Source organism: Micropterus dolomieu, linkage group LG06, assembly GCF_021292245.1.
Source record: "Micropterus dolomieu isolate WLL.071019.BEF.003 ecotype Adirondacks linkage group LG06, ASM2129224v1, whole genome shotgun sequence".
NCBI lineage: Eukaryota > Metazoa > Chordata > Actinopteri > Centrarchiformes > Centrarchidae > Micropterus > Micropterus dolomieu.
In genome coordinates, this window is record NC_060155.1 from 807,883 (window position 1) to 815,908 (window position 8,026).

The 8,026-nt window shown below is 38.2% G+C and overlaps 1 long non-coding RNA gene across 1 annotated transcript; it reads left to right on the forward strand.

The window, feature by feature from the left end:
• The first annotated feature begins 963 nt into the window (after positions 1 to 963).
• LOC123972868 lies at positions 964 to 2,702 on the forward strand. The gene is made up of 2 exons (XR_006825490.1): positions 964 to 1,293; positions 1,538 to 2,702. It is a non-coding gene; the product is annotated as an uncharacterized LOC123972868 (long non-coding RNA).
• The last annotated feature ends 5,324 nt before the right edge of the window (positions 2,703 to 8,026 follow it).

Sequence of the window (8,026 nt, forward strand, 5' to 3'; positions counted from 1 at the left end):
AACTTTGTCCGGGGGCAGCTCTATAGGGGGCGCTAGCGAGCCATTTTGCCACGCTCATGTGCAAAACACATAAAATAAGAAATTTCGAGTATGTTTAGGCCCCCAAAATTGAGGGTTTTTTTGCAGAAGAAAAAAAAATCCCTTCAGGTTCAATAGGGACCTCACACTTTTGGTGCTCAGGTCCTAAATATATAATTCCTTAGGTTCCAATAGGGACCTCTCGTGATTCATGATTCAAACTATACGTTTCAAGCTACGTCCACAATTATGAAGGTGAGATAGATACACAGACAGATACACTAACAGTAGTGTAGTGATACCATAGCCATGTTGCTGTTAACGTTGTGTTGTCTGCCCTAACTTTACCTGTTATATTCCAATCTACTTCATTGTAAATCTCAGTTTCAAACAAGGATTCGAGTACAGGAGAGGTAACCATTATTGAATGCTACAGGTCGATGAGGAAAAGCCAAAAGCCTCACAGTTTAACCGTAGTTATCCTGCAGGTTCAGGTAGGCTAGTTAATGAGACGGGTTCCTGTTCATCAAATCAAGTTTCTGTGAATCATTCCATGAAGTACGGCTAAAGGCTATGTTTTAATATAATTTATGTGATGTTCGATACATAACACAAGTGTGGAAAATATGTAACGGTAAACATGTTTAAATGTGTAAGGAATGTCATTCACAGAAACTTGATTGTGTACTTTTTTTTAACACACGTTCTGTGTTCCTTGTAATTTGAAATGAGTAAAGTGAGATTAGTAATAATTTTATCTTAAAAATATTTATTGCATATGAATACTAGTGTTTTAGTTGATGTAAGTTTTTTAAACATTTTTCAATTTATTTTACAATTTCATGTAGATCCATTTTTAAAAAATCTTCTCACTGTACTGTGTTCTCCTTTATTACAGAAGTTCACTTTTTTTTTTACTGCACTTGTATCTTTACAGGTTTGTGTATTTTCACAGATTGTTCTTAGGGATTCCCATCCTGTGCAGCTACAAAGCTGCATGTGTGGCAGGTACAGCTTTGTGTAACCATCTGGCAGCACTTCTGTACCAGACTGCACATTATTCCCAGCTGAAGATCACCTCTGTTCCTCCAACACACAGCTGCACAGAGACTGAACAGAAGTGGCATAAGCCAAGAACCATGGTATATTTATAGGTATTTATGTTTACTGAAAACTTTTTCTTGTTAAAATGCAGGGAATTAAACCTGGTCCAGTAAATGACATGGTGATTCTTTCAGCCAGACCTAAGGAACGAAGATTGGTAGAAGGCATCAGGTTATTATTAATATTATTATTATTATAAACGTCATTTTCTGTGAGAACTCAGATAAAATAATCATGTGCTACATTATAGGATACATTGTATTTTACTATTCATTGTTAGTATTTATTCTGTCAGTTGACAAAGCAAAAGCCAAACCAATATCTCTTCAGGATTTTTTTACATTGTTTGTTCATTATGCTTAACTTACTTTATACAAACAATAAGCACTATTTTTTTTTTTGTCTTTTTGCATAGGAGCAACTTGTATAAGGGAGTCAGTTCACCCGTGCCTGAACTTTCCACACTCAGGGTGGATGAAGTTTACCATGACCTTCCCAGTGACGTGGCCCCACTGATAACAACAATGGCTATAGCCAATAATGTACCTCTGGTTGACTCTGTGTTCGGAAAAGTGCAAGAAGGAAGTGTGTACTCGTATCATTGCCAGCAAAGAAAATGCCAAAAACATGTCCACAAACAGATGCCCCTTTTCCCCCTCAGTTGCCACTTCATAATTACAGGCTGGGACCTGCTACCTGTTCTTTTGTCTGCACTGAACATCAGCAGCTCCACATGATGTCCCTTGCAACAACATTAGAGACAGCACACAAAATTGAGAACAGTACAAAAGAGCAGAGTTCCTGCATTGAGTGGCACCAACTAAGGCAGCCCCACATTACCACCTCCAAAATCAGAGATGTCTGTCACACCAGGGGACGGAGCTCTACAGAAAATCTTGCAAGTCATCAGACTGCAGACATGAGGAGGGGACTTGACTTGGAACCAGCAGCTGTGGAGGAGTACTGCACTGAAGGAGGTAAACCACTATCCCTGTGGGTTCCTGATCCACCCTGATGCACCCTGAATGGGATCATCACTGGATGGTATTGTGTACGATCCAAAGGGCGAGCCAGTGTTTGGCCTTGTTGAAATTAAATGCCCAAATGTGGCAGGTTTTGTTGACTGTCCATATATTAAGATCAGTGAAGACGCACACACTCTTAGGAAATCACATCCGTACTTTTGGCAGATTCCAGGGACAGATGTTGATTTCTGGATTTGACTGGTGTGACTTTGTTGTGTATACACACACTGACATATACATCCAGAGGATTCCCAGAGACGAGAAAATCATCAAAAAAATGAAAGAAAGACTCTTTCTTCTTTTATTTTTACCTCTGTGCTTCCCTAGATAGTTAGATTGTGACAGGACTGCACCATCACCCTACTGTCCTGCTATTCCTGCTATCCAAAAAGTGCATTCTAGGTCACTGTTGGTCAGGGTTTGTACAAAGTCTTATTTTTGAAAAGGTAGGTCCTGTTTTTCCCTGAAATTTCTTTTACATTTGATAGTTTTTTGTTTTTAGGTACCTTGAAAGCAATTGAATATTTCTCATTAAAAGCTGCACAAACCCCTTTGTGATACAAATCTTGTGCTGCTTTTTTGAAAACATGTTAAATGTTTAACTTTAAATTTTTAGCCTTATTGTGTATCCTATCTGAAAATCTTCAATGTTGACAATTGTTCATCTCCTATGAACTTTTGTGTTCATGCAGTCAGTAAATCATTCCTCAATGTATGCATTATGTAGAATGTTAAATATATTTTTGTTTAAGGTAATTGCAATCTGCTCTTGATGTAATAACTTAAAACCTCTCTGAACTATCCTGTTTATAAAGCACTATTGTATCATCCGATTTACAGTGAGTACAGAGTGTTTTGGGGTCTTGAGTAAAACATGGTAATTGGTATAGAAATGGTAGGTGAACAGAACTGAAAGCTAGTTGTTCAAAAAGAATGAGAGTAAAATTTAAAAAAGTGAATTTATTTCCGTAAAAAAATATTGAATCAATGTTCACGACACAAAGACAGTTCATGTAAGTATACAGATAATTGCTATTTACAAGAATACATAGATGACATTTTGTTCTCAAGTCAATATACATCCTTTGCTAGGCTTTTTTCAGGGTAGAGCAAGAAAAAAGAAAAATGCAAGTACATTTCCTTAAGCACTGTATTAAGTACAAAGTCAAGATACTTATTATGTTTACTATTACTACACTACTTCTCAGAAGCAAATATTTACTTTTCATAACATTAATGACCAGTGAAAAACATGCATCACTATGTATGTATTACTATTTACCATGTAAACTAAATTATTGGATCAGCTTGGATCAGCTGGAAATGCATTGTCACAATGCAGTTTTTCTGAACACATACAATTTTTACTTTTTTGTTTCTCATTGGAGAATGATGCATTGCTATAACTTAAATTGTGTAAAGTATATATAAAATGCAACATACTCATTTATGCAACTAATATTAATCCAAAAACGAACTAAAGTAGAACATTTACAGGGATAAGTTTACTGCACAATGACTATTATTTTAAGTACATTTTGCTGATAATACTTACATACTAATACTTACATACTTTTACTTCATATGGTTTTAAATGCAGGAGTTATATATAGACTATTTCCATTGTGTGAAGAAGTACTGACACTTTTACTTAAGAGTGGTATTGACAAATGTCAATACTTGTCAATACTTCTTATACCACTGAAAAACTTACTGTACTGGCTTCTTTGCCCAAGCTTTTACAAGAGGCCCGTTTTCGTAATTTGTCAGGAGACATGCAACAGTATACAGCTGATTAATGTTGCCAAAAAGCCTGAGTGGAATCTCAGTGTCAAACAACTTGTGTTCCTTCACACGACGTATGATGCGCTCCACATGCACCCTGAGGTGTGCAATGGCTTGGGTCTCCCTAACCTCACAGGGAGACATCTGCGATCTTCCAGAGAGAAATGCTGGCCTATAGATCTTACAAGGCACAAAGTCATCAACAAGAAACCCTCGGTCGACCATGATCGCCACCCCAGGTCTCAAACAGGATGCATGATCTGTTTGTCACTGATGTATCCGGCGTACAGTGGAGAGATGAATGTGACCGCCCCATGAGGAGAAACTCTAAGCAGCCCTTTGAGAGTGCAGTGGGATTTGTAGGCAGAGAACACTTCACTTTGAAGAAGAGGTGATGATGGGCACTGGCACCTCAGCTCTGTACAGTCCAGAATGACTGTAGTGTCTGCATAGTCGCATAAGTAGGTCATAGGATGCAAAGCTGAAAAAGCATTTAAACCTTGTATCAGTGTCTACTATGAATTTACATGGATGCATTTCAAATACACATACATTACTATAACTGGTGCTATTGCCACTAGACAACAATCAGGAGTAATGTTAAATGTTTGACAATAACAAAACCAGTAATGTTACAATGATTCTGACCAAAGAATGTGTTATTATAGTAAACCATTCTGTACATGCTATTGATTTCTAGTTTCATTTATTAACCATTAAACTTTAATCGGAAACTTACAGGTGAACATGTCTGTAATCCTTAAGGCATTAACTTCAACTACCTCTAACGTTAGCTCAATCTGAGCCTGATAGACGTCTTACCTTGTGAAGAACCGTATGTCCTTGTCTAAGCCACAAAAACGATGAATGCCAAACCGCTGATTAATAGTCAGTTTCTCAATTTGTTCCCTCAGCTGGAAGATTTCCTCCCTGAGAGACTTGTTGTCATCCAGAGCTAAGTCGACAACTGCTGGAACCGGAGCCGTCGCATAGTCGTGGTCCCGGAGGACTGCCTCCTCGCCCGGTGTGTCATCCTCCGTGTCCTCTGCTAGCGGCGGTCGCTCTGTCCTCTCCCACACCCCCGGTCTCGAACGCGGAAGAGTGAAATTGTTCCACTCAAACAATGTTGGAACAGCTCCCTTCTTTAACAGTCGCCTCCCTGTCTCTGATCCTGGCTCACTAACATCCTCTTTTTTAAAATGCCGGCTACAAACTTGAGTATGGGGGGTAACATAAAGTTCTCCCTCCAGATAGCGACAGTCCATTTTCGCCTCATTTCCACATCAGAGGGAAATGTATGAAAACTAAGTACTTTGTTGTACTTACTAGACGCTTGACACAAAGGCACACAGCAATTTTCAGCTGTAGAGCTATCTGTGCGCTGAAATTTAAACTTCTTGCTTGCCAAAAATCATAGCAGTGGGATAATAGTGAAAGTGATTTAGCTGGCGGAGATTTTAGCGGAAGTACGTCAGCGCCGCAGTGTGCATGTAGCCTATTAACAATTTAAGCAGCTTAGAAGCAGCTAAAACGGGTGACCCTGCAGGATTTAAGAGGTTTTATACATTCATAAGAACTTATGTAAAAGACCAGACCAGGCGTTTAATGGAGACCTGCGTTTATTTGTCAGAATGTGTTCCCACACCAGGCCGGTTAATGGGGTAGATGGCTATTTGGGATTCGGCTGTTAATTTACTTTTGTTTTTTGTTTTTTTAAATAGTTACTACATTACATATAATCAGCCACATTAACATTTTTGTGTATAATTTTGTGTATATATGTACATCATTAATTATATCCAAAGCTACGAGAAACCATTTCCTAACCTCCATCTGGCTCTAAAACATGCCATCCATGATACAGTGACACAGAGGAAACGCTGCTGCTGAATGTGTATATACAGTATATGTAATACTACATGACTGTCTACAACGAGGACCTGCAACTTTGAGATTTCCCACTAACTAACATTCGAAAGGCGGCTAACTCAGATAACTGTGTCAGGCAGGAAGCCATGTTTGATACTTGTACAGCTCACGTTTATTCACATGGCCCCTCTGGTTTAATCATTTCTGACATGCTAAGATATATTTAGAATAATTTAAACACTTAGTTTAATCGCTCATTAATGTTAGCCTCCTCCACTGATAAACATGGCATTAGTTTTGTGGCTAATTTAGCAACAGGCAGCGTTAGCCAATGTAGGCAATGTTAGAAAATATTTAGAAGTAATGAACTAGAGAAAATTATAGGACTGTTCGCTAGAACTGCCACACTGTTTCAAAAATGTTTCTACAATCACGTCTGTCAGCAGCGTAACCTCCAACACCCAACAACCGTAACATTAAACACACTGCTATGAGCCTGGAGAGGCCAGTGAAAAATAGGAGGGTTAGGAAGTCTGGTCTCCAAAGAGGAAAAGTGATGAGGGCTATTTATTTATTATTATTTAAGTCATGTGATTAACGTGACAAATGACCAACTCACCATGAACACTGAGTGTGAAAACTACCAGGAGCTACTCTTCGAAGCTCCAGTAGACTCCGGTCAGCTGATTGTTTTCTTTTGTGGTGCAGGCAGTGTTGTGAACAGGGAAGTTGCAGAACGCCCTGCGGTGGGCAAACTATCCAACACTTGTGACAAGAGTGAAGGATCGGACTCTGTTTCTTTTTTAATTGTCATATATCGGCTGTTATAAACGCTGATACCCATGTATCTTCAAGGAGCTCGTATTAGCCAATAATATCTTCACAACAATAAATCTGTCGGCCTCTAATTTTTATGAACAGGAAAAGATCAAAGTTCAGGGATCAATGTTAAATTTTTTTGCAACTGGCCCTCCCTGGCCAGTTGGTTTGAAACTTACTGGGCCAAAGACAATTTTTACTGGCACTCCTTCCAAATGTTATTTATCAGTGTTACAACAAAACCAAAGACTTAAGTTATGTTAAACTGTTAACATGTTTAATCGGTTATTAAATAAATCCTGGATATTAAAAAACTGTCAATATTTAAATATGTATTGAAGTAAAGTACTTTTCTAAGTCTAAATCCAAAATACGGAGTCTAGTTTATTAATGGCAGGATTATCAAGAGGAACTTCAGTTACAATTAGTGAACAAACATCATCAAAAAAACAATATGTGTAAGCTCACAAAAGCAGCATCCAAAACACAACAGAGTAAAAAACTAGAGAGTTATTTGTAATAGTTAAAAATACAGTGACTGATAAGAGTTGGGAAGCACAGGAGAGGCTGTTCATCTCCAGAGCCGAAGTCAAAGCTAACTTTGGGGCTAACCTCCTTCACTCTTTACTCAACAAATCTATGTCTTATTTATAAAATTATTCATGGTTTATCTTCCCCTCCCCTCCAACAGTTTGTCAATACCCGAACAGCTGATTCCTGCAGGACCAGAGGTGCAGCTAGGGGAGATTGTATCATTCCCTTTAGGAAAAGTGTATTTGGTCATACTGCTTTTTCTGTTCTAGCTGCTGCTGAGTGGAACCTCACCCCCATAACTATCAGAAATATAAACACGTATAGTTCATTTAAGATTCAGTTAAGGAAATGGCTTATTGATCATCAGAGCTGTCAACATTAACCTATTACTACACATGCTCTTGACGCACACTATTGACTTTTTTTTCCTTATGTGTGTGTCATGTTTTTACGTGATGTTTGTCCGATTGTTGTTTTGATGTGTTTAGATTGTATATTCTAATATAATAGATATTTTACTAAATGTATCTTAATTTTTTAGTGCTATGTACTATGTAATCTTTTTTAGGGTGACTCTTACCATCTGTCTAGGGACTGCAGATGAAAAATAGCCTTTAGGCTAATTCTGGCATATTGACAGAAATGTTTATGAATATGCACTGTCCCTGTAATAAATAAATAAAAAATAAATAAATTAAAAACCAGTTAGTAGCAACACCTAGGAGCTCCTCTTCAGTCCTGAGAATCTGCAGTCCTTATTCACCAGCCACTGTAACTTCTACTGTACATTTACTGCTGAACAAGCCTTATTGCTGACCCGTTTCTCTCTATTCACAGGGGCTTTGTTCACACACGCGCTCGGTCTATTTCTC